This window comes from Triturus cristatus, chromosome 5_1 (genome assembly GCF_964204655.1).
Source record: "Triturus cristatus chromosome 5_1, aTriCri1.1, whole genome shotgun sequence".
Classification (NCBI taxonomy): Eukaryota; Metazoa; Chordata; class Amphibia; order Caudata; family Salamandridae; genus Triturus; species Triturus cristatus.
In genome coordinates, this window is record NC_140587.1 from 430473612 (window position 1) to 430500093 (window position 26482).

Genomic DNA, 26482 nt, shown 5'->3' on the forward strand with positions numbered 1-26482 from the left:
TTTCAATTGTTTCAATCCAGGGCCAAATACTGCATTTTGCATGGCGAATTTCACCTACAATGACTAAAACTACAGAGATTCTGATGAGACACCTCTATAATATCTGTTACAAAGATGCCTGGAACAGGTAGGTGAAGAATAAGTAGTCTTTATTACGGCCTCCACTGAGGAACCTCTAACACGTCGCACTCAAGCCCATCGATCAAGATCTCTGCCATGAAAAGGGGAGGGGGCAGAGAGAGAGAGGGAGGGAGAGACCACGGAAGGCAAGTGGAATACCGTAGTGCAAACCAAGTAAAGTAAGGGAATTATAACAATATCCTAATGCTTTTGTGGTGGGCAAGGTAAGCCTTAACCTCCCATGAGGTGCTGTGAGGCGCTGCCCTCCAGAAAATATTGGAAAATGGTGCCACATCAATGGATTACTCTTCTTGCTTCCCCCTAACAACTGGTTATATGGCTGTACGTATTCCAGGTGGTTACACAAATCTCATTAGGGAAGGAGACATTGCTTCTTTAACTAAAGGAGTAAGGCGTAATTCTTCACTACCTCTTTACATCTGGACCCTTCCACCTAGATTCTCAATTATGTATCATGACAGAGAATCTACATGGAAGTGATTAGGTGAGCAATGTAAATCTTATGCACATCAAATGGCAGGTATTAGCTTGCGAAGCCAGACAAATCTCACAGGGTCTTTCAACTATCCTACTGCTCCATTACATACAGACCCCAAGATGTCACGACATATTAACACAAGTGTGTACTGAGGTATGATGATCTGACACAACCCCCAGAATGTAGCCTGGAAGCCTCTGCAAAGCTCACTGGTGCAGGCTCCAGTGGAAAAGAAGGAAGACAACACGGGGAAGTGCAGAGATACACTTCAGCAGCAACTGGTATGATGCTTTGTCAAATCTCTTCTCAACTTGTGCCTTTGCTGTATTACATCGTGTGGGCATGAACGCTGGGATGGATGAGAAGAACTCAGAACCATGCACAATGACACCAAAATAATTTTGCATAATCATGGACTTGAAAATCATTTACAAACAAGCGCAGAAGTAAAGCTGTTACGAAACCCATGAAGTACTAGGACCTCTGCTGGAATCTGAGCTCCACTGGAGAACAACTACAAAGTAGAGGAATAAACACAAAGAACAAAGCCAACTAGCAATGAAACCTACAGAGTCACAACCAGGAGGAACTTGAAACACTTGGAACTGACACAGGTCAATGCAAGGCAGGTGAAAGTACTGAGACATTAGTGGGAGCAGAAGCAAACCAAATAAAATGTTGCCAGGGAGCCAAGTAAAGGTTTCCAGCCTCCTTATACATACACTGCCTAACATGACCTACAACTATTATGTGATTAATGTTTGTTAAATTGCTAGGGACCTGGAAATGCCGTCTGCCAAACATGCACTAGTTTTTCCCCAAGCACCTACGTCCTTCCATCCAGGCAGCCAAGTCATAGGTCTCAGACTTTTCCTATCTTCTCCCTTAGTGTTCATAGAATTGTCAAACTTCTGTTTAGGTAAGTATCTTGGTCTTTTCCTTCTTGCGTATTACTTTCTAAAGTGGGGTGCTTACGTCTGCATATTCTTTGAGCCAGTGTGCTGATTCCTGATGGAAGTCCAGATGATAGGCAGTTTTCACCCAACGTACAGGCTCAGGCCTCAGCCAGCAGTGAAAATTATACAAAGCTTAAGCAGTAGCTGTGATGAAATACCTTCGTACAAGCCATGAAATAACAGCTATAGCAGCAAGTGCCTACTGGTACTAAGGAAACAAAATCAGAGATAAGTCTCTTAAACTCAGGGCACTCATTGCTCATACATCAGCTGTACATATTGTTGAGAAGTGCTGAAAAATCAGCTTTCCAGTCTTTGAAAATACAGACATTTCACCATGAAATATAAACTTTTACTTTTGGTTTAATAAGATCAATTCTCCTTAACATAGGATTGTCATTTTAATGAAAAAACGTGCCTTTTCCTCTCGAAAGACCATATTCATATTTTTAGTAGGTATACTTTATCCCCCAAACATCAGCTTGCCATCTTCACCAAGCACTCACATGTACTGCTGCCACACTATTATGCTAGGGATAGCTGGAACATAATGGAGAATGCTCGTGGTATGGGAAACAAGGGCCACTATTATGTAATTCTTGGCAAGAATGTAGCCAGGAATACAATCAATAGGGCATCAATGGGTTACTATAATGTCAGGGCTATTCAAACATTTGGCAACATGCCCAGTGTATGACAGGGAGGGGGCACAAATTATGCATACCAAGAGTTTTAGTCACACCTAGTATGTTGCTCTTGGACACAAGATGATAAGGTAACTGTCCTGTAAAGTGGAAAACAGACCTGTTTCATTAACCCTCCCTAAGATCACACTAGTGGCAGAGACTGTATTGGGAAAACAATCAGCCCTGCCATGTCTCCCTTGATTAGTAGAGATATACCCTCAGGGCTCCCCTGGTTAGAAAACATGCAGAACAAAGATATTCATGTACTATAGGTCTTTAATAGATACCAACTTAATATAGAATGTATGTAGTCAAATAGTAACATCATGATTATACTGGTAACATAAATAAAATAACAATATCATACATATGAAGAAGATTTTAAAAACAGAAGCACATTATCACAAAACCTAAGCATAGCAATATAAATTCATAAGTAAACAGAGAAATGTGTTAGTGTTTTGGGTTCATGGGGCATGAGATGCAAACCACTTACTACCTGTATGAGGATAGAATATCTGCAATGAGGCAAAGACAAGCCACTGCTATGCCATGGATGGCCAAAATATCTTCAAGAACACCTAGGCTAGGGCAAGGATGGGGCACTAATATGCCAGGGATAGTCACAGAATGTCACTAAGAATGTCATCAGTTCAGCATGAATGTTCACTATTGTGCCAGTGGTAACCAGAATGCCCCATGCAATGCCAACACCATTGCAAGGATGAGCTACTGTCCTGCCTGGGATAACCAGAATATCACCAAGAATGCTCGCAATTAGGGAGTAGCCAATAAGGATAGCCAGAGAGTTGCAAAGAATGCCCAAAATATGGCAAGAATTGAGCACAATTATGGAAAGAGAAGCTTGAATGTTGCAAAGACTTGCCATAAAATAGAAAGATGGTATATGTCACCAACAATAGCCACAAGATGTCAGCTATGAATATTATTAGACCAAGAGGACTCCTACCCTCTGACCATAAAACTCCCAAGATCTCATACAACCAACCATTCACACAGCCACCCAAAAGATACACACACTCATTAACATGCATATACTAAAACACCCATAAGTATGCACACATATGATCTCTCTCACCCTTCTGATTTATCTTCTTTAGCCTAAAGGCATTACAGGAAGTATTACAGTCTACCATTAGCTCTGCACTGATGCCTAGTCCTGGAAGCAGTGGCAGATAGCTTTTATTTCTCCTTCCCAATGTACTGCCACCTTAGGCAGTCAGCAGATGAGGATGAAATGAGGTATTGTGTTTGCCTGAACAAGGCCTGAAGCTGCCCTGCTCTTCTCTTAGGGAAAACTGTGAACCTTTTAATAATCATGCACAGCAAAGTTAGAGGGGTTGAGTATGCTTGCAATAAAGATTTCTTTTGAAGGGAGGCATTTGATTCTCCCGAAGCTCTCTTTAAGATTATCTAGGAAATTGCCAGTCCTAGATTGCTTGTCATAACTTTTTAATATCCAGATAATTGATCAAGGTTAATAATATTTTAGCAATAAGATTGAACATATCAGATCTATGCACAAATAAATAAATTTGGAGGTCACCTATTGATCTAGTTGGAGCTCAGTGCCATTACTCCTTTTTCAGTGAAACTTTGCAGGATGAAAGTAGCTCCTAGCTTAGGTCCATGAATTTTATCTTCTGTCATGGAGACCCTTGTCAGGCGAAGATATTTAAAGACGGGTATTTGCCACTGACACCCATGTGAAGGAGATTTCTAATAACTCTTCTGCAGAGGGCTTTGTTTAGGCCAATTTAAGAAAATTCCTGGATATCACGTTTGAGAAAAAAGATAGAATTAGATGCATTGGACATCAAGAAGTACAGGCCTATATCAAATATTCCCTCGCTGCTTTAGATCCCCATTCTAGGGGATGGGCAATGTAGTTTTCGTCTTGAGAGAGGGATATTGCATGATATTCACACCTCAATTATAAAAATAATGGACTCTAGAAATCTTTTTTAATGCTATTGAACGTTTTCACAGCCACTGACAATCTTTAGCACCTTAGTCTGTTGGAACCTTGTAGAGGGTCGTGGGTGTCTGAGGTAGTTAGAGTCTTTTCAGTCTGACAGGAGCTGAAGAGTAGAGTTGAACCATGATTAAGCTGGTACTACTGAGATGACCTGTGGGGTGCTGCACACTCATGTCTTTTTCCCCTCCTGTTCAGCATGTACCATCAGCTCTTTAACCATCTGAGCGTACATTTTTATAACTATGTTGATAACACTTGGTTTCGTTTTAGATGTGTAACAACCCTGAAAATGATAGACCAAAAGTAGCAGAAGTGTCCACCCAAATTCAGCTACGGATTGGTAGAAACCAACTGTGGCTGAATGCAGACAAAATGGAATTTGTTCTTATTAGAACACATCATTAACTTACCTAATGATATTTTAAATACAGAGATGTAGGCATTCAGGCTAAGGACAAAGTTACGACTCTGGAAGTTGATTTTGATGAGAAGCTTGAAATGATCCCTCACATCAATCATGTTCTTTAGTCCTCTAGCTTTCACTTGATGCTTTTATGGAAGTCCCCCTTATGTCTTCTTACAGGTATATAGAGAAACCTTCATTTGGGAGGTCAGTGGAGGAAAAATTGAAAATTTAAATATTCTCATGGCAGAGACCTTCAGCTCTATTCTAACCAGGCTTCAAATGTTGCAAACATTAAGCAAGTGTGGTATGTAATTTACTCATGTTTGCTCTTGCGTCCTCATGCCTATGAAACTACCTACAGGAACTACTTACCTGTTTCTTTTTATGGTTAAAAAGCTTTATTTGAATAGTAACAAGAAATACAGAAGACCAGCAATACAGAGTAAAGCATATCGAAATAGAAACATAACGATAAAATGGCTAGTTCAAAAACAGAAGGGAAAGCTGTTTAAATTTTATAAGGAAATAAGGGGAGGGAAGGGGAAGGGAGGGGAGAGAAAGGAGGAGGGGAAGTGGAAACATTTACAAATTGATAGAATGAAATAATGCATATTTACAAAAGGAATGTGAGAGATAATCCTGATAAGAATTAATAAATACAATAAGCCAACAAAGGTATAAAGCAAGGAACAGAGAAGATAAACATTCAAGGAGGTTTAACATTTTCAGCAATTAAACGAGAGTTATCTGTTAACGCTAGTTTGTCTAGATAAGTAGTAAGAGGTAACCAAAAGAGATCTCTATTAACCGTTGGCTTGCAGGAGGAGGCAAAAGCAATATAAAGTCGATAAAAATGGCAAAGACTATTCCAACAGTGTTGGATAGAAAGTTTTGTAAGCGTTTTCCAGTTGAGAGTGATGTGTTGGAAAGCTAAAGCAAGCATAAGGTCAAAGAGACCATGTGTGTGGGAGGGAAGATCTAAGGAATCGATAGACTCCCAGAGAAAAGAAGAGGAATGGAATAAGGAATGAAAATATTAAACAGGCGAGAAATATAGGACCAAATTTTGCACCAAAAGTTAGAAACCAAAGGGCAAAGGAAGAGAAGGTGTAGAAAAACAAGAGATTTTGAGAGAACGGGACCAAAGTTTGTCCCAGAAGATGATGGTCCATTCACATCCCAGGTCAGATTCCCATGAAAGTTCCAATTTAGATTTAGTACGCTCTGGATTAGGAGCTGAGAAGTGTTTATAGATAAGAGAAGCTTTGGGTAGAAAGAGAAGAATCTTGAGAAGAGAATTTTGAACAGAGGGAAGAGGGGAAGAGGGAAGAGAGTAGAAGGTATCGAGAATGACCGCCATTAGAATAGTGAATTTCTGTAGGAAGGAGCGGGGACAGTGAAATGTAGCTTGAAATTTGAGAAAAGAGCATGGAGACAGGCCATCTAAAAAAGGTTTTTAACCCAAATTATACCCTTTAATATCCAGGATTTCCAAAAGATGGTTCTGTTGTTGATAGTAATAAGGGAATTATGCCAAATAGGAGAATCTAAGAAGTATTCTCTAGAAATAGATTTTGGTTGGGTCAAAGGCTTCAATAAGGAACAAGTATGTTTAAACAAGGGGAGAGAGATATGAGGGGTTTTGGCAGAAAAGGCTAGAATTTCCTTTAAAGAAAAGGGTGATAATAAGGGTCGTTCAATGGAAAGCCAAAGGGGAGAAAAAGGGGAAGGTTCGGCAAGGAGCCATTTTGAGGCCTGGCGAAGGGAGAATGATTTATGATAAAGGTGAAAATCTGGAAAATTCACACCCCGTTAGATTTTGTTTTGCGAAGAAAAGATAAAGAAATCCTGGTATTTCTGTTCTTCCAAAGAAATTTAGAGAGGCGAGAATCAATTTGTTTAAAATAACAGACAGGAATATGAACGGGAAGCATAGAAAGAGCATAAATCAAAATAGGGGTAATCATCATCTTCATTGAGTCTAACCGACCCCAAGACAAAAGAAAGAGAGGATTCCAAGAGGAAAGTAGTTTGTCAATCCGAGATAGAACCGCAATCATATTTAATTTAATAGAAGAGGCGATGGAGTTGGAGAACCACATACCTAAATATTTGATTTTAGAACCATTACATGCAAAACCAGTGGAAGAGAAGGAATGTGGAAGACAAAATTTAGTGAGAGGGAGAATTTCTGTTTTATCTGAATTGATTTTATAACTAGAGACAAGGGAGAAGGAAGTGAATTCATGTAATAAAGGGGAAATAGAGATTTCCGGAGCAGAAATAAAAGTAGGATGTCATCCGCATAAGCGGAAAGTTTTAAATGTTGATCGCCATAAGAAAAACCAGATATAGAATCATTATTACGGATTGAGGATAAGAAGGGTTAGAGAGTTAAGATGAAGAGAAGTGGGGAATGAGGGCAGCCTTGATGGACTCCGAGTTGAAGAGGAAAATAGGATGAAACACAGCCATTGACTAGCACCGAGGCTCTGGGGGCAGCATATAATAAAGACATATGTGAGATCAATTTGTGTCCAAAACCATGCCACTTCAAAGATGGAAATAAAAAGAAACAATCAACTCTATCAAATGCTTTTTTAGCATCGAACGAAAACGGCCGCTAAGGATGTGGAAAGGGAAGGAATTTTGTTTAAGATGTTAAGAAAGAGGCAAGAATTATCGGAAGTCAATCTACCCTTGACAAAGTCACACTGCTCCTTACCAACCAAATGAGGCATAAGAGGATCTAAACGTAAAGCAAGTGTTTTGGCAAATAGTTTATAGTCTACATTGACTAGGGAAATTGGCCGATAGTTTTTACAAAACATAGGATCTCGTCCCTCTTTATGTATGAGGCAACTTGTGGCCTCCTGAAAAGTACCCTCTGTTTTACCGGAGAGAAAGAATGAATGGAAAATATTTAAGAGTTTGGGAAGTAATAAGTTAGAAAAATGCAAATGAAATTCAATTGAAAAATCATCCGGGCCTGGAGTTTCCCTTTCTTTAAAGCATTTAAAGCAGAGGATAATTCATTAAGGGATAGGTCTGTTTCAAGATCAGAAAGATTGAGGTGAGAATTAGACGGGGTTGGAAGATTATTAAGATAAGATTGGATAAGGGAACTGGTAGGAGGAGATTCTGGGGTATAAAGGTCTTTGTATAAAAGTTGAAATTCATCAAGAATGTCCTGATCTTTGTGAAGGAGAGAACCATCTGAAGAATAAATAGAGTCAATCAGAGCACGGTCTTTACGGGTTTTGAGATAGTCCGTTAAACGTTTTCCTACTTTATTTCGACCACCGTAGTAGCGAGCACTACTACGGAGAAGTATGGAAGACGCATTGTCAGTGGTAATTTTATTAAATGCTAATTTGGCACGTATCAGAGCTGGTAAGACCGAGTTCGTATAGAACTTATGTTCTAAGGCCTTAATATGTGCCAGGGTAGCTTTATGTTGTTGAAGCAAGTGTTTCTTTTTTTTTAAACAAAGTCTTTGATGAAACCTCTTGTGGTAGCCTTTAAGGAGTCCCATAGTATATGGGGGAGGAAGTGGGATCACTGTTTAGGTCGAAAGATTTGCTAGCAAAAGTGATGAAAGAGGAAGAGAAAAGAGGGTCAAGAAGAGGAGAATTATTTAAACGCCAAAGGGAGGTCCTGGGATGTGGAGGGAGCAAGTCAAGGTTACTTATAATTGGGGCATGGTCAGCGATGACGATCGGTTCAATAGAGGAGGATAACAGATTTTGAGATAAAGATTGAGAGAGATAAATATAATCTAAACGGGAGAGGGAGTTGTGAGGAGGAGAGAAGAAAGAGAAGTCAAGAGTATCTGGGTGAGAAAGTCTCCAAGAGTCAACAAGGTGTTTTTTGGAGATAGTATCAAGAAAATGTTTCTGAGTTTTGTGAGGAGTGAAGCGTACCTGAGATTGGCGATCGAGAAAGTATAAAGTGATCATCCCTAAACTGAATATATTTCTGTGTGATCAGAGGCCAAAAGGAATATTCAGGATCAGTAGGGCCATAAAAAGTAAAAACAGTCAAAGAAATGTTAATAATTAACAACTTAGCTAACAACCATCTTCCTTCTGTATCAATTTCTTGCGATATAATTTTACAGTTCAATTTCTTGTGACATAGAATTATAACACCGTTTTTCTTATTGGAAGTAGGAGAGAATAAAACTGAACTCACCCAACTTTTTTTAATTTTAATGCCTCAGATTCTGTAAGGTGTGTCTCTTGTAAAATAACTAAATCAGGGTTATAAGAGGCAAGATGTGATAATATTCTCTGTCTCTTAATTGGGTTAAAAAAAACTTTTACATTCCAGGAAATAACTCTGAACGTAAAACCATCAATTATACATAAAGAACAAAATATGCAGTAGCAAAAAAGTGAAGTAAGAGATAAAGGGAGAGAAAGGGAAGAAAATAGAGAAACCAACGAGATGAAGAAGAATGCAAGTCAATTAAGGGAAAAAAGAGAATAGATCCGAAAAGGAGGGAAAAAAGGAAGGGAAGAAAGAATAAGAACAAGAGGAGACAGCACATGTCAAAACGACGACAGTAATACGTACCTTACAGGGAACAAAAGGAAAGGATGATAGGCGGCAAGGGACAACGGAAACAGCACACCCAACAAAGGGCAACACACCACACCAGGACATCAAATAAAACAAGAGCAGGAGTGGGAACATGGAGAAGAGCATAGTAAATTTTCAATGAACCTGTAGAAGGAAACAAAGAGTTATGCAAATAAAACAAAAAAGAACAGTGAAGTCCAAATAGTATAAACTATAACATCAAATTCAATGCAGTAGCATAACCAAAAAGGGAACACTTCAGTCAAGAACCAGAAGAAGGAGGAGCCGTCTCCATCGAAGCAGTAGAATGAGAATGAATATATCTTCTGATATCAGCCGAATCTTCAAAGGTAGAAGTCTTGTTGAGGAAGGTGACCTTGAAGAGGCAAGGATGGAACAAACCATATCTTGCACCCAAGGAGCGAAGAGCAGGACGAAGATCTAGAAATTCTTTTCGCCATTTGGCAGTCGTCGAAGAAACATCCTGAGAAGTAAACACTTTTATGCCATGCCAGGATGGATGCTTTTTGGATTTAGCAGCATTCAGTACCAGCAGAAGGTCAGTGAATTGTAAGAATAAAAGAATTATACCGCGAGGTTTAGATGGAGCAGCTGAGGAAGACAGACGAGGACCCAATCTATGTGCTCGTTGTATATTCAGTTTGGTTGCAGGAGGGAGACCCAAAAACTGCGGCAAGAAAGAAGTACAGTACGCAACCGGGTAGTCACCTTCAAGTCCCTCAGGAAGACCATAAATGCGTAGATTATTACGGCGATTTCTATTTTCCAAGTCCTCAGTCGCTCTTCTCAGTTGTAAGACTTCCTTCTCCAAATAGGAAATCTTAGAAGATGAATCCTGTACTTCTGTAAGGTGTTGTTCCACTACAGTGAGGCGGGACTCCATAGTCGACCATTTCTTTTCCAGGGTTTGTAGACAAGCGTTGGTCTCCTCAATGAAGGGTCGGAGGGCACGTATCTCCTCCAAAACAATGTCTAAGGAAACCGGAGAGGCAGACTTAGGAGGAGAGGGAGGATCTTGTTTAAGTCTCTTGCCGGCAGTCGGAGGTAACTGTGTTTTAGATGCCATAATTGTGAAATTATGTGCTCTAGAAGAACAGTCCCCGTGTGACGGTAACTCAGATAAGTATGAGAATTTGTTAGGGGGAGTAACGATGATGCCACAAGTAGCAGGAGCGTTCAACTTCAACTTTTTAGTTTTTGGTGTGATGAAGAAGGAGTTTGCTCCTACCCATGTAGTGTTAAACGAACAGCACAGAAAAGAACTGGCATCATATAGGAGAATGGATAAAATTACCTCATAAAAAAACCGCAAAAATGATAAATGGTAAAAACCTCCACTGTTGAATAAAGTTATTCAAAGAAAAAGCATGAAAAATGCAGGAAATGTTGAAAAAATCGACTTTACAGGGAGCCATATGAGGAGACATGAGGAGAAAAACGGCTGGGAGAAAAGCAAAATGGTGGCTGTAAGCAACAAAAAAGAGTCACCTCCAGAATTCTATAATTTTTCCATGGAAATGAAGGACAAGAATGGTATCCTCTTGAAGAGCAGATATTCTGATTCAGGAATATGGCAGCATGCCGTGAGGAAGGACGTTGGAACCGCTTTAAAAGAAAACACAAAGTCCGGCGCGATGTAGAGCTCCGTCGTCAGGCGGACATTTTAGGTCGCGGTGCGCGCGACTCCAACTTACCTGTTTCTAAACAGATTCAGGTTAAACCCTCACCTTCACTCATTATTATGTGTCAGCAATGCTCCTGACTACCCGAGACAGTGCTTTTAATGAAACCTTCCAAAAGTCAGCAGATAAACATATTTTTGTGCCTCCACACTACCTGGGGGAGAATGCAGGAGGAAATATTTTCCTGTTATTGATAGATTGGTATGGCACTCCTGCCCCCAGCAAATGCGCCAGATCCAATAGCTCCTCTCACTTCTGAAGAAGATGAAGACTGCTTTACAATTAACTTGCTTGGATCACACCTAGATGTTGGGGCTAATGGTACTTAAGAAATATTAATTTGATTTAATATAACACTGTATGTAGAAGTGCTTCAGCTCAGGCTGTTACATGCAGCACAGACCTGCAAGGGAGGTCTGGCCCTCAGCTTTCATACTGATTTGCTGATTCATAGTTAAGAAGTGGTGGGGCTCAGACCACCACACCCTAATGGACCAGAAACCGTTGGTGAGGGGTTAAGCACCTGTTTCACTTAAATCCTGAACTTGCACTTGTTCCTATAAGTTGATGAACACGCAGAAAGAATAAAGTCTGTATACATTTCCTCCAGACTTCAGATTTTTATTTTGGTCATTCACAGCAAGCTTCCTCAAAAAACACATTCTCAACAAGCAATGCAATAAAATGTCATTATTTTTCCTTAACGAATTGCCACTAAAAACATTGTCAGCCCACTAATGTTTTGCTCAGCAGCTGAAATGCCTGAATGTTTATCATACTTGATAAAAAATAATGTTTTTCGAAATGTATCACATACTTCATCCTATGTGTCAATGTTGGTGCAACTGTAGCCTAGAGATCAGTATAAGAAAGTCATGAATGAGTTGCATACAGTACAGCTTATACTGTTGGCTTATCATTAGAATAAATCAATGGTGGAAATATACACATGTATGCTGCTTCGTGATAGTCAACATTGCAATGATTGGAGACATTAGTTAGAGTTTTTCCATCGATTGGTATGTGCATGGAAACCTTCCCTAGTTCTGAAGTCAAGCATAATGACTGTTAAGGCAATGACGAAAGGCAAATTATTATATGACTGCTTTAGATTTTCCATATACTTCATCTGTTCGGTTGTCACAAAATCTTTTTTTTTGTGAGGCAAACCTTGTGGTGACAGATTGTTACGATATCACATCTCTAGCTTTCAAATTCACTATCAGATATCTCTATCCCGGTGGCAGAGATCCCCACACATATAAGAATAGGATATAGAAGTAAATTTGGGAGGGACAAGCAGGAATAGTTGCAAAATAGGGAAAATTACCACAAAATCGGTGATGTTTACAGCAATGAAAGGAGGGGTTTAGGGATGTACATAATAATACCATAAAACACCCAAAAAATGAGTGAGACAATTCACAATCACAAAATACACACCTACATTTTCTTTTGTAGTACTACTGCCAAAAATGGCTTAGATATACTGCAGATTTCAAAAAAGGAGCAAGAGAGGGACACAAAAAAACAGGACGCCCTCCACTCAATACTATTAATGCACAAAAGCCTGGTTACAGTTTACATATAAAACTTTTTTTAACCTGTAAGAGAAAGTCACACCATTTCTTATCTTGGTGGAACAGGGTTTGTTATCTAGTCACAACCCCCCATATAAGTCATCTTTAGTGTTTAAATTCAATCAAAGCAGGCTGGAAACCCACAGAACTTTGACAACTAAGCAGGCCTGAAAAAGTGAGGTGAATCAAGAAAGTGCCTCACGTAAGCAATTAAAAAAAATAATTATGCATATTTTTAAATTTTCAATAAATTTTAATCCCCTATTATTTTTATGGTGAGATCTCCGACCGAGTGTCAGTGATGTATAAAAAAAAGACAGAACGTTACTGATAGTAACTAAACAGTTGTAAAATTGGTCATATGGGTCTCCTCCGCCTCATTGGAGGGGGGGGGTAATCTCCTATGTCTGCATATTGGTGGAGATCTTCCCTTAGAAATGGTGAATTCTATTCATGAGGAGATATACACCTAGATGCAGATGAAGATTTGCATGTGCGGAGATCTACACATGCAAACTTGCCTTTGTGAATAGACCCCTTCTTCAATATCTAGTTATTTGTAGAAGCCTTGATAAATATCTCAATGGAATCCCTGTTTTATTCTTCTACATTTTGACAGCTGGTACATACAAACAGAGTTTGGTGGCCTGTGACGAATTCGGACTAGAAATTAATACTTCGAAAACCAGATTCATGGCATTCAATCGACATAAGTCTTTTGGGGGGAGCACAAGGTTGGGTTCAACCTTACTAGAGAAGGTGAAGCAATTTGACTACCTGGGGGTAAGGTTGACTAGTGCACAATCATGGGCCCCACGTAAAAAGTGCTAAGGTGTGTGCCTGGCACACAGCAGCTGAAATCAGTACCGGCGCTTGGGAGAGGGGAGGAGAGTGCCATATCTCAGCGAATAAGGTTTCTCTCCTGCTCTCTTCCCTGTCACAGAGCACAGCCTTTTTTGGGGGCTGCGCTGCGTTCCGTGACAGTTTTCAGAATTTGTGCCTAAGTCCGATAAGGAGGTATGATTGATCCTGCCTATTTAAATATGGTACAGTTGTAGTAAACTGATCACTCGGAAACAGACGAACATGCATCAGAAGCTTAACTGGAAATACGTTTTTTAACTATCATTACAACCTTTTGTACTCATTTGGAATGCGGTTGTGACCATATATTTGGGTACTCATATATATTATTGTTTACAGGGTGGCAGTTATTTTCAAGATTGGAGTCATTTTTCCCAGGAAGATGTGGGCGGTTTAGATCATCTGACTGTATCTTTCTATCCCAGATGCTTGGTTATTGATGCACTTACTGCCATTAAACGGGAACCCGATGGGCCTGCTTGTAACTTTTGGGGACATAGACCATCTAAAATGAAGGGACATGCCGTGTTGATTGAGCAATCTCCTATTTACCTTTTTACTGAAAAGCTTATTTTACCAATTTACACTTTTAACTTAAGCCTGTCTTGGTTGAACAGACATGTTGCAAACCTTTTGTAAATTTCCTCAAAGTGTAAAAAATATATTTATTTCCTTTTTTCAACTTTGTTATAATACATTCAGGTAGCTCTCTAACACATTTGGGTCTATTAAAGCAAACAAATCCTTCCAATAATCATTAAAGTATATTGTGTTAATCTCAATAAAGGTTAATCACTGACTTTAACCAGTAAAGTCAATAGTCTATAAGATTTTCTGAAAACATTCTCATGTCTTACATCTTGATGCCAATGTATCCAGTCACGTCACATTGAGACCATCTATTGCTAAAGGAGAGCCATAATGCTAGGGTGCATGCATGGGTCTTTTTTTCCAAATATCTTTTTATTGAGTTTACAATTTACTTTGAACAAAGAATCATACAGGCTACTGTTGGTCATTAAACCTCAACAATTTCAAATTACTTAACATGCAGAGGAGACATCAACTCTACTGCTAACTTAAGCACAATATCAACAATCATGATTAAACATCAAATATTGCAGATAATAGACAGATTTTGGTGGATCTGCTCCTCAAGCATAGTGTCTTGAGCCGAAGTCCAATGCCCAACTATATATATAACAGCTACTCTTAAAACAACAAACAGCAATGCACCCAGTACAACCGGCCAGGCTTTATTTGCAACAGTATAACTATCCTCAGGACAGGTAAATTACGCATATATTCAATACCTTGTAATGTTCTGAGCTATGCCAGCTAGAGAGCCCATAAAGAGGCAATGAGGTTTTGTCCTAAGTTAGGCCCTTGATAGGTGGTGTTTTTATTTTTGTCAATCCTGATGGTATGTCAGGCTGTGTGGGTTGGGGAGAGCTACTACTTCCCTCTACAACCTCTCGCTTCCCATTTTCGTAATATCTCTGACAATAAGTTTGCTATGGGGTGGCCTCTCACCCCTCTTTTAGCTCCCTCTATTAAAGCTCTTTCTTCCGCCCAGGCCCAAGCAGTGACATCCTTTTCCCAGATTGCAATGTTAGGACCTGTGTGGGATTTCCATCTTAATGCTATTCTTCTTTTGGCCAGAACTAAGGCCAAGCCTATGAATCGGGTTCCTACCTTTTTGGTTCTTGGCCTGGGAAATTACCCCAACAACCAGGCTTCTATTAGCAAGGAATGGTACCTGTGAGGACCTTGTGTAATACTTCCAGGACACAATGCCAATATTCAGGCAGAGATGGGCAATCTCACCACATATGCTTGAAATCTGCTTCTATGTCTGCACAGCATGGGCACTGCTGGTCATTACTACCCAGCATTAAGTTAGGTCTGTGTGGAGTGAGGTAGGTCATATGGAGGATATTAAATTGGGAGTATTTAAAGCTGGTGTTTCTACTTATCGTCTTGGGCGATCTCAGTGCCCTCTTCCAATCTGCTTCAGACAAATGGGGGTCTGCGAATGCCTCCCATTTCTGCAGCAGGATTGGTAGAGGTTTTTCCGCCATCTCCCTCAGGGCCCGGTATAACCATTTTATGAGGTGCCTCACCGATCCCAATGAGATCAAGGCCTGTAGAAGCACATGCGTTTTTGTTTTTTGAGTACCACCACCCCACAAGCACTGAAACGATTTCTGCAGCCCATGATAATTAACAGAAATGCCCAGTAGGTAGCTCATACTGAGAGATTAAGTCACCCAAACGAATCATTACACCATCCAAATAGCAGTCTCCCGCTTTCAACAAACCCACCCTTCCCCAATCCCTCAGTTGGTTCTTAGTGAAGAATGAGGAGGTTCCTCCTCGTGGTAGACCAACCAGGGGGAGGTCTGGTGAATATAAAGGGATTTCCAAAGTGCTCATAATGCTTCTGCGCCAGCATCTCAAGGCCACCATGAACAAGGCACCCTGGGGTTGCGCCCATTTCCTAGGAAGTGGTAGCCTAGCCATCAGTTTACCTTTAAGATCGTTACCAGGTGGCATATCCAGTCCAATCCCCTCCAGTCATTGAGCCAAACACTGCAATTGAGCAGCTAACTAATAAGCCTCAAAGTCCGGCACTCCCAATCCACCCCTCCGGTGCCCTCTGAGCAGTAGCCAGTGACACTCTATTATATCCTCCATCCCAAATCAAATCCCTCAGCAATGTATCCAGTTCTTTGAACCAGGTCCTCAGGATAACCACCGGCAAATTGGCAAAAAAATATAGTAAGCACGGTAACATGACCATTTTGGAAAGTGCCACCCTTGACATAATGGGGAGTTTAAGAGAGCGCCAAAATGTCACCGATGATTCAAGGAATCGAAGAGCCGGGTTCAAGTGACCCTGAAGGAGGTTCTGTTGTTCAGGCAATATTTGAATCCCTAGCTATCTAAAGGACCGTAGGGACCAGTTAGTGTCCCAGGGAAGTGACAGGGGGCAAGGGACCAAAGGGTGAAGGGGGAATATGCGAGTCTTGGACTGATTTACCTTCAAACCGGTTAGGGTGGCTTAATCATTCAAGATGTCCATTGCGTCACAAACCCCATGGTCTCCTCTCCGCAAATATAGCAGGATCTTATCTACATAGAGAGAGATCACGAACTCTCTCCCATCCAGTGTCAGGCCCAGCCTACCAGTCTCCTCTCTAAACTGCACGGCCAGTGGCTTGATCGCCCGAGCGAACAGGAGTGTTAACAGGGGGCATGCCTGTCTCGTTCCCCTGTATACCTCATATGAATTTGAAACTATACTTCCCTTCCTAACTCTGGCTGAGGGAGAAGTATAAAGGAGTTTGACCCAACTAAGCCATCCTTCATCGAGCCCCATGGCGCACATTACCTCAATGAGAAAATCCCACCTTAAAGCATCAAAAGCCTTTTCAAGGTCCACAGCCTCAGGGTAGTTCGAGGGTGCATGCATGAGTCTATCGTAGGTTTTGTACAGGAAGGTTGCCTTCATGTACAAAATACTATGTCTAAACACACAGGAAAGCTTTTCCTACTTGTGTGTGTGCTGCATTAGCAATTTTGGAGCTAAACCGTGCTGCGCCATTTTCTAGTACATATGGCTCTATGTTTTTAATTGATAGGCATGAAAATAATGTTGTACCATGAATAGCGAAATGTGAGTTAATTGGAGATTAAACCATTAAATAGATTGCAATAATTAGATTTGCCTTTGTGCTAGCCTGATAATTAGAGAATCTAGAAGACAACAGAAAAGTATATGTTATCAATCAATAATTTGAACGACTATTGTTCACCAAGTGATTGATAGAGAAGTATTTGTAATTAAAAAGGACATTTACCCCTTCTTTGTCAAGTCAATTTATAAGGAATACCTAAAAGAAAAAAGAAAAATAACCATCCTTGCTTTAGAAGGTGGTGGATACGAATTTGATGGAGAAAGTATATATAACATATAACAAGGAGCAAGTTTTCAAAGGAGATTATTCCAGAGAAGGTGGCAAGAGGATCCCTTAATGGTTCCAGTAGCAATTTCTTCAGCATCCTGGGCCGCATTTAGATGTTTAACAATTTATAGTCAGCGTCTGTATTAGCTGCCATGTGCATGGTGGTATTGGTGGTGGTGGCATTGGTGGTGGTGTTATTGGTGGCGGTATTGGTGGTAGTGGTACTGGTATTGGCGGTGGTGGTATTGGTGGTGGTGGTATTGGTTGTGGTGGTATTGGTGGTGGTATTAATATTGTTGGTGGTATTGGTATTGGTGGTGGTGGTGGTATTGGTGGTGGTGGTTGTATGGTGGTGGTGGTATTTGTGATATTGGTAGTGGTGGTGGTATTGGTGGTGGTGGTATTGGTGGTGGTGGTGCTATTGGTGGTGGTGGTATTGGTGGGATTGGTAGATGTAGTTTTGGTGGTGGTGGCATTGGTATTGATGGTGGTGGTATTGGTGGTGGTAGTATTGGCGGTATTGGTGGTGATGGTGCTATTGGTGGTGGTGGTGGAGGTGGTAGTGGTGTTGGTGGTGGAGGAATTAGTGGTGGGGTATTGGTGGTATTGGTGATGGTGGTGGTATTGGTGGTGGTGGTACTGGTGACGGTGGTATTGCTGGTGATGGTGGTATTGGTAGTATTGGTGGTGGTGGTAGTATTGGTTGTGGAATTGGTAGTGGGGGTATTGGTGGTAGTATTGGTATTGGTGGTGGTATTGGTGGTGGTGGTTTGGTATTGGTGGTGGTGGTAGTATTGGTATTGGTGGTGGTGGTATTACTTTGTTGCTGGTGGTGGTGGTATTAGTGGTATTGGTGGTGGTGGTTTGGTATTGGTGGTGGTGGTATTGGTATTGGTGGTGGTATTAGTGGTGGTATTAGTGGTATTGGTGCAGGTAATGGTGGAATTGGTGCTGGTATTGGTGATGGTGGTGGTATTGGTGGTGGTGTTGGTGGAATTGGTATTGGTGATGGTATTTGTGGTATTGGTGCTGGTATTGGTGGTATTGGTGGTGGTATTGGTGGTGGTGGTATTGGTGGTATTTCTGATAGTATTGTTGGTATTAATGGTGGTGGTATTGGTGGCGATAGTATTGGTGGTATTAGTATTGATGGTGGTATTATAGGTGGTGGTATTGGTAGTGGTGGTGGTATGGGTGGTAGTGGTATTGGTGGTGGTGGTATTGGTGGTGGTGGTATAGGTGGTATTGTTGGTGGTGGCATTGGTATTGGTGGTGGTGGTCTTGGTGGTGGTGGTATTGATATTGGTGGTATTGGTGGTGGTGGTGATATTGGTGGTGGAGGTATTGGTGGTGGTGGAATTGGTGATGGTGGTGGTAGTGGGTGCGGTATTGGTGGTGGTGGTGTTATTTGTGATGATAATGGTTGTTGTATTGGTGGTAGCATTGGTGGCTGTGGTGGTGGTGGTATTGGTGGTAGTATTGATATTGGTGGTATTGGTGTTCCTGGTGGTGGTATTGTTGGTGGTGGTATTGGTGGTGGTGGTATTGGTGGTGGTGGTGGTATTGCTGGTGCTAGTATTGGTGGTAGTGATGGTGGTATTGGTAGTATTGGTGGTATTGGTGGTGGTGGTGGTTTGGTATTGATGGTGGTGGTGGTATTGGTATTAGTGGTATTGGTGCAGGTAATGGTGGTATTGGTGCTGGTATTGGTGATGGTGGTGGTACTGGTGGTGGTGTTGGTGGTATTGGTATTGGTGGTGATGGTATTGATGGTGGTAGTACTGATGGTGGGGGTGGTACCAGTAGTATTGGTGGTGGTATTGGTGGTATTTATGTTGGTATTGGTGGTGGTGGTGGTGGTGTTGGTGGTGTCGGTGGTGGTGGTATTGGTGGTGGTATTAGTGGTGGTGGTATTGGTATTGGTGGTGGTATTGGTGGTGGTGGTGGTATTGGTGGTGGTGGTATTGGTAGTGGTGGTAATGGTGGTGGTAGTGGTGGTGGTGGTATTGGTATTGGTTGCTGGTGGTATTGGTGGTGGTGGTATTGGTGGTGGTATTGGTGGTGGTGGTGATGGTGGTGGTGGTATTAGTGGTGTTGGAAATGGTTGTGATGGTGGTATTGGTAGTGGAGGATATGGTGGCAGGGTTTGTGATGGTGTTGGTAGTGGTATTTGGGGTGGTATTGGTGGTGGTATATATATTGGTGGTATTGGTGTTGGTGGTATTGGTGGTGTTGGTATTGGTGGTGGTGGTATTGGTGGTGGTGGTGGCGGTACTGGCAGTGGTATTGGTATTGGTGGTGGTGGTATTGGTGGTGATGGTGGTGGTATTGGTGGTGGTGGTGATATTGGTATTGGTGGTGGTGGTTGTATTGGTGGTGGTGGTATTGGTTTTATTGGTGGTGGTGGTATTGGTAGTGGTGGTATTGGTGGTGGTGGTATTGGTATTGGTGGTATTGGTGATGTTGGTATTGGTGGTGGTGGTATTGGTGGTGATGGTGGTATTGGTGGTCGTAGTGGTGTTGGTGGTGGTGGTGGTATTGGTGGTGGTGGTATTGGTGGTGGTGGTATTGGTGGTGGTATGTATTGGTGGTGGTGTTATTTGTGTTGGTAGTATTGGTGGTGATGGTGCTATTGGTGGTGGTGGTGGAGGTGGTAGTGGTGTTGGTGGTTGTGTTGGTGGTGGTGGTGTAGTTAATAAAACAGGCTTTTAAAAACAGCTTTAGTGCAGATGACACGTAACATAGATGTGCTGTTGTCAGCTTCAGCCCATTAGCATAGGATTATGTGCTACCTGGAATTCACATGACTTAATTTGCTAATTATTTCCAAATCCATTTTACGTGGGGTGGGGGGTTGAAACAGACATGAGTTAATGCTGGGTCAAAGTGATTGAAAGCAGGCACCCGTGTTACAGGGGCGGCTGTGCTGCTTAAAAAAAACACGAGCTGTTTCAGCTGAAGCAGTGCATGTCCGGCCTGCAGTAAGAAGAGAAGCTCAATAAAGTAAATAGTGCTTACAGACTAAATAACAGGTCTCGTGTAACAACCACACTAAAAGGGCCAGTAGCCATGGGAGGTTACAAATGAAGACAAGGCTGTACCAAGGAGGGACTAACAAGCCTCTTAACGAATCCAAAGGCATCATTTACGAAAGACTATGACACCAGCCAATGAAAAATATGGGCTGAGTGTGGGCGCAGCTTCTCTCCCATACCCTACCTACTACAGCAGTCTCGCAGAACGAGCAGTCCATGTGCGCTGCCGCTAGGCTCCACCTAATAAAGGGTGACCCTACTTCCAGAGAGTCCTTGCTTTTGAGGTAAATTGAATGCTTAATATTGTCTATAAAAATAGCACCTATTTATTTATTTGGACATTTAAGATCTCCATTACCAACATCATTTTATCACAATAAATATTTACTAAAAAAGAAGTGGCATTATTCAAATGTGGTGTTAAACTAAAGACAATAGATAATTCTACACTAGAAATTAAAGAATGTGGAATCGTAAATTCTGAATGTGTTATATAAATTAAAGCAACATTTCCACATACTCTTGATTGGGTTCCAAACATGGTAATGCACGTAAAAAATGTAACTTATGGGTAGAGCTTAAAAATAGTCTATTGCTGACTGACACAGAATAGATGAAATACAGCAGCTATCCCAGCTGCGTATGAACAATTGAAAGCATGAAACTCTAAATAAACGGTGTTGTTAAATGTACATAACGATAGACTGTTCCCTTTGGACTTCTTATCACATTAGATTGTCCTCAGGTTGTCAAATGTAGCCCGTAGACCTATTTACTAGATTAATATTGTGGTCTATTAAAGAGTATACCTCCTTTGCTTTAGAAAAGAAGAACCAGGACACTTTAGCTAATTTAATTTCTAGATCATATCTGTGGCTGTAGAGGTACAGAAATTACATTCATTAGAGTGAGGTACAATAGCACAATAACAGATTAATCGGCAGGACATCTACCCTACATGTACCTAACTCAGGCTCCTCAACAGGTTGGTCGCAAGCTACCAGCAGCTCGCAGGCTAAGTAGGAGTAGCTGGCTGACAGGAGTTTCGGACTATCCAACGTCTTACCTAACTGCTAATGCTGCACTTGAAATCGCTGTGAGCCCGGTCCTAGGAGGCTGGGCTTAGAGTGTACGAGCAGGATGCACCCCACTCTCTTGTTAAATAAGCAAATGTCCTCTTAAGAAGCCTGAGAAAAAAAAGCCCCAACGCACATTGTTTGTAAATCTCTCTGACAACTACCCTTCATTGACTTCATAGAGTCACTAAATTTACATTTCTTTCTTTAGTTTTCTTCTTTTTTCCATTTCTCTTTTTTTCCCTTTCATTCTTTTTCCTTTCTTTCATTTCCCCTCTGTGTTCCTTGCTTCCAATCTTTCTTTCTTTCTCCTTTCTCATTTTCCTTTTTTTTCTTTTACTTTTCTTCTTTCCTTGTTTTTTCTCTCCTTTATTCCTTTCTTGCTTTGTCAAGTTCTCGTTTTGTTTCTTTGGTTCTTTCCTTCTCAGCAGTCCGTCTTTCCTTTCTGTCTCTTCCTCTTTCTTGTTCTTGCCTCTTCCTTTCTGTCCTTTCCTTCTTGCCTTCTTTCACTCTCTCCTTCCTTCCTTCCATTGTCTTAGTCTCACCACATTGTATTTCCTTCCTCTTTTCTCCTCTTTCGTCCTTCTTTCATTCCCCCTCTGCTTCATTCCTTTTTTCTTCATTAATCTTCGTTTCTCTTAAATTTGCTACTTCTTTTATGTCTGGCACTCCCTTAATCCATTCATTCATTTTTCCCTTGCTTCTTCCTTCTGTTCCTTTCCTTTGTTCTTTCTTTTCTTTCAGTGTCTTTTCTATTCCTTTCTTCCCGCCATCATTCATCCTCACCTTCTTTCTCTCCCTCCTTCTTTCTCTTCCCTTGCTCCTTACTTTCTAGGTTCCTTTTTTCCTTTCTTTCATTATACAGTTCCTTGTTTTCTCTCCTCTCCTCTCCATGATCGGTTCTACTGTATCCTCCTTCCCTGCCCTATTTAATGAATAGATTAGTCAGGAGCTCAGCATGGTTTTCATTTATGAGAAGGCGCTTGCCCGACTGGAAAGGTTGGAGACTCCTTATCTAGCTTAATCCATCTGAATAATGGTGTCATTAGTATTGGTGAGACGTGGAGTTTATGTTTACAGTTTTTATTCAATAATGGTATTTACCACTTGTGGTGAATGCCCCACCCTATTCCAGCAAACTTGTAATGTTGGTCATAGTAGAGTTAGTCATTTTAACAAGGTACATGCTGGTGCACTACTGCTAGAGGAGGCTGAACTGTGGAGGTCATGTTCTTGTCATGGCTTTGTGTCAGTCACTCTGGGACCTACCCTTCACTGTGTATTTCTTATAGGATGATTTTAAAAAATATGTGGAATTTCTTTTGGACTAGCCTGATCTAACTTATTCTCTGTCTCTTTCTTGTGTTTTTGTGGCTGGGTCTTTTTTGGAGGCTCTCTGAGATGAGATGAGGAGACCGAGGTTCTCAGAAAATATAGTTACCTGCTTTTTCAAGTATATCACAAGGTACAGAAGTAGGTAGAAGGGCTTGTTCTCTATGTGACTCTTTTGCTTCCAAGTTAGTTTGCGCTATAGAAATATATCCATTGGCAAACACACCTACATACAGAATGGGAATGTTTCATGGGCCAAAGTGATGCAAAGCATCATCAGCACACTTAAAAGAGGGGCCTTTTGCCAGGAGGCAGAGCCTTTGCAATTCTTAGTGTTAGTAATTTCGATGATGTCATACACACAGCATGCAGACACCAGTGTGGGCACAGCTGCACCGCTTTCCTTACAAGTCCTTGCAGAATGCAGGGTATCCAAACCCCAGGCTTACGAGCCGCGATTCCCTCATGGGATGGTACCAACACTGGTGTTTATGACCATGGTTACATAAGGGAGTAACGGCACATCAGCTACATGCACTTAGGTGCTGCAAATGCCTAGGAAATACTTGCCATCTGGCCATACAATGCTGAAACACATTGAAATTGACAAAGCCAATAGCTCTGGCATTGCCGAGACTTATTGGCTTTGACAATGCTTGTTTGGTACTGCCTTCCTCCTCTCCTGTCCTGAACCATGATCTTAGCTGCTGTTGGCTTTGAGATTGCCATATGCTTTTTAAAATGCATGAGAATTGGCAAAGCCGATCGCGGTGACTGGACATGTATAGAAAACACAGTAAAATATACAAAGCAATGTTTCCCATAATTTCAAGATAGTTGACACTTTGTGTAGTGTGGTGTCCATGCTTTATTTTACCACGTAGTGGCAATTTTGAAAGTACAGAAAATATTATTTTCTATACTTTCAAAATTGCCATTGTGTTGCATGATGTGACAAGCAATGCGTGTTGCACAAATTAGTGTGATGGACATCTTAAAAATATTGAAAACAGTCTTTAGGGAGGTTTCACAATGGCCACCATGTTCTGGGACGCAATGTGATGACGCAACACACTTTGGGCCTCATTGACACCATTGTGGAGTCGGGACCGGCCAACCTCTGGTCGGCGGTCCCGACCGCTGTATTACAATGCGACGGCTACTCCCATTTCTCTATGGTAGCTTGTGCTGTGGCCATAAATCAAACGTAGCACAAGCTCCCATAGAGAAATGGGAGAATCTGTTCATCTCTGCACTGCATGTCAGGCACCTTGAGGTGCCTTCCACAAAGTGCAGGGATTAACATAGGGGCACAATAGTTGCCCTCTCGGCCCCCAAACCGGAGGCCGCAGGGAGAAGGGGCCCCCAAAGTCACTTTCTGACAGGCTTTCCATGTCAGCAAGCACGACATGGAAACCTTTTTTTTTTTATATATTTTATTTTGTCAGGTTGCGAAATACGATATACAGAGTCCCGAAGGGCTTACCCTGTAAACATACATTGTACAGTGAAAGGCGCAAACAATTTTCCTAATACCATAAAACAGGCCCGGCCTCACCCCCACCCCAACTTTCACCCCATTCAGCAAGTACAGCATTTCGAGCATGTGCACAATTTACATCACAGAATTCTGCCTCCAGAGTTTTATATAATCTAGCTTATTTTGTTATACCGTCCAGGCAATTGTTCTTGAGTTCAGCACAAGTCCGGGTTTTCAAGCAGAAACATTTCAAGCGGCACCCTAAAGTCTTTTGGTCTTGAGGTGACAGGTAGCTCTTCTGCATAAATCCCCATTTGCTCTTTACAATACAACAAGTCTTGAATCCATTTCAGGATAGTGGGGCCTGTCTTAGCACCCCAGTGAATGGCGACTGCGCGTTTTGCAAACAGGGTGGATATTGCGACAATGCGCCTATTGCAGGGTTTAAGCTTCTTTACCATGCCTAGCAAGCACAGTTCAGGAGTACATGCAGTTCTTTCAAGAGTTATTTCAGTGAGCACCTGTACAACACGCTGCCAAAAAGCATATATTATAGCACAACCCCACGCCAGATGCATGAAATCCACTTCATCTTGCCCACATCTTATACATCTTGCATTTTCCCTCAACCCAAATTTCTTTAATTGACTGGGTGTGTAATACAACTGGTGGAAATATTTAAAATGTATAATATGAAGATTGCAATTCGCAGTCAAGCGACCAGTTAATTCACAGCAGAACTCCCAGTTTTCCAGCGTCAATGGGGACTCAAGCACGGCATTCCATTTTTTAAGTGAAAGGGGATCTGTCAACTCATTCTCTCTCTGGGAAGCATTATAAAATATGGTAATCAGTCCCATGCACTCCTCCCCAGCCAGCGCAACTTGTAATGCCCGTAGGGTTTTTGGCTCTGCAGGAAACCCAGGGTATAAGGACCGAACCACTTGGCGCACCCCTGCAATTGTAAAACTAACCATTGCATTATACGTTTGTCCCGCCAGGAATTCTGCGAGAGACTTGAAAACACCATTCAGGTACATGTCGCCGAGCTGAGTGACCCCTACCATCCGCAATGCCCTCAAAGCTCCCTATTCCTGGGCCGCAGGAATGCCCGGGTAAAGCTGAGCATACATATACTCCAGTCGAGCTTGTTTGGCAAGAGTCTTCCATGCCCAGGCAGTGCACTTAACCAAATATATTTCCTTCCTGGCATCTCCCTCCCCTCCCAATGAGACCATGGTAGTTAGCGGGGTCGGATGTGCCGTGTCTGCCTCAACCGCGGTGTGTGGAAGATAATGCTGTGGGAAACACCAATAGTGCGCGAATTGCATTTGAGTGCATAAATAATATAAACGCAAGTCAGGTGCCTCAAACCCACCCCAATCAAATGGTTGCACTAGTGTGTTCCAGCTACATCTTGGCTGTTCTCCAGCCCGCTCAAGCGACAGTAGGCAGGACTGGAGTGTGTTAAAGAGTGCCACATTGACTCGTATTGGGATATTGACAATTCGGTATAAAAGCTTGGGCAAAATAGTCATTTTTACGACTGCAATTCTGTCTGAAAGTGAGAGGGATCAGTGTGCAATTTGCTCCATAATTTTAGTGATGTCCCGCTCGAAGTTCATGGTCAGTACAACTTCCGTATCCCTATATATCCATATTCCCAAGTACTTCACCGGGTCAGTTGTCCAGAATAGTGGGAAATCCAACGCAGTCTACTGAGTGCCAGCTGTCAATGGGAGCACTGTGGATTTCACCCAGTTAATTCCCAGGCCCAAGTACCATTCAAATACCACATATTCACGCAGCAGAGCCCGGAGAAACATGGCTGGCTCACGAAGATACAGCATCATATCGTCCGCGTACAAGGAGACAGCAAGTGGCCGCTGTCTAAACCTTAGAGCGGCATTAGCGTGTTTTTGGCGGATTTTGTAGGCTAGGGGCTCAAGCGCCAAAGAGAATAACATCAGAGATAGGGGACAATCCTGTCTAGTGCCCCTCTTAATTGAAAAGGAGTCTGAGATCCACCCATTAACCCGCAGTCGGGCCACTGGTTCAGCATACAACAGTTTTTCTCATTTCAGAAAGAATAGCGGCATGCCTATTCTCTGCTAGACTGTAAAAATATACCCCCATTGTAATGAGTCAAAGGCTTTTGCTGTGTCTAGCAGCACCGCAACCGCCTGGAAGTCCC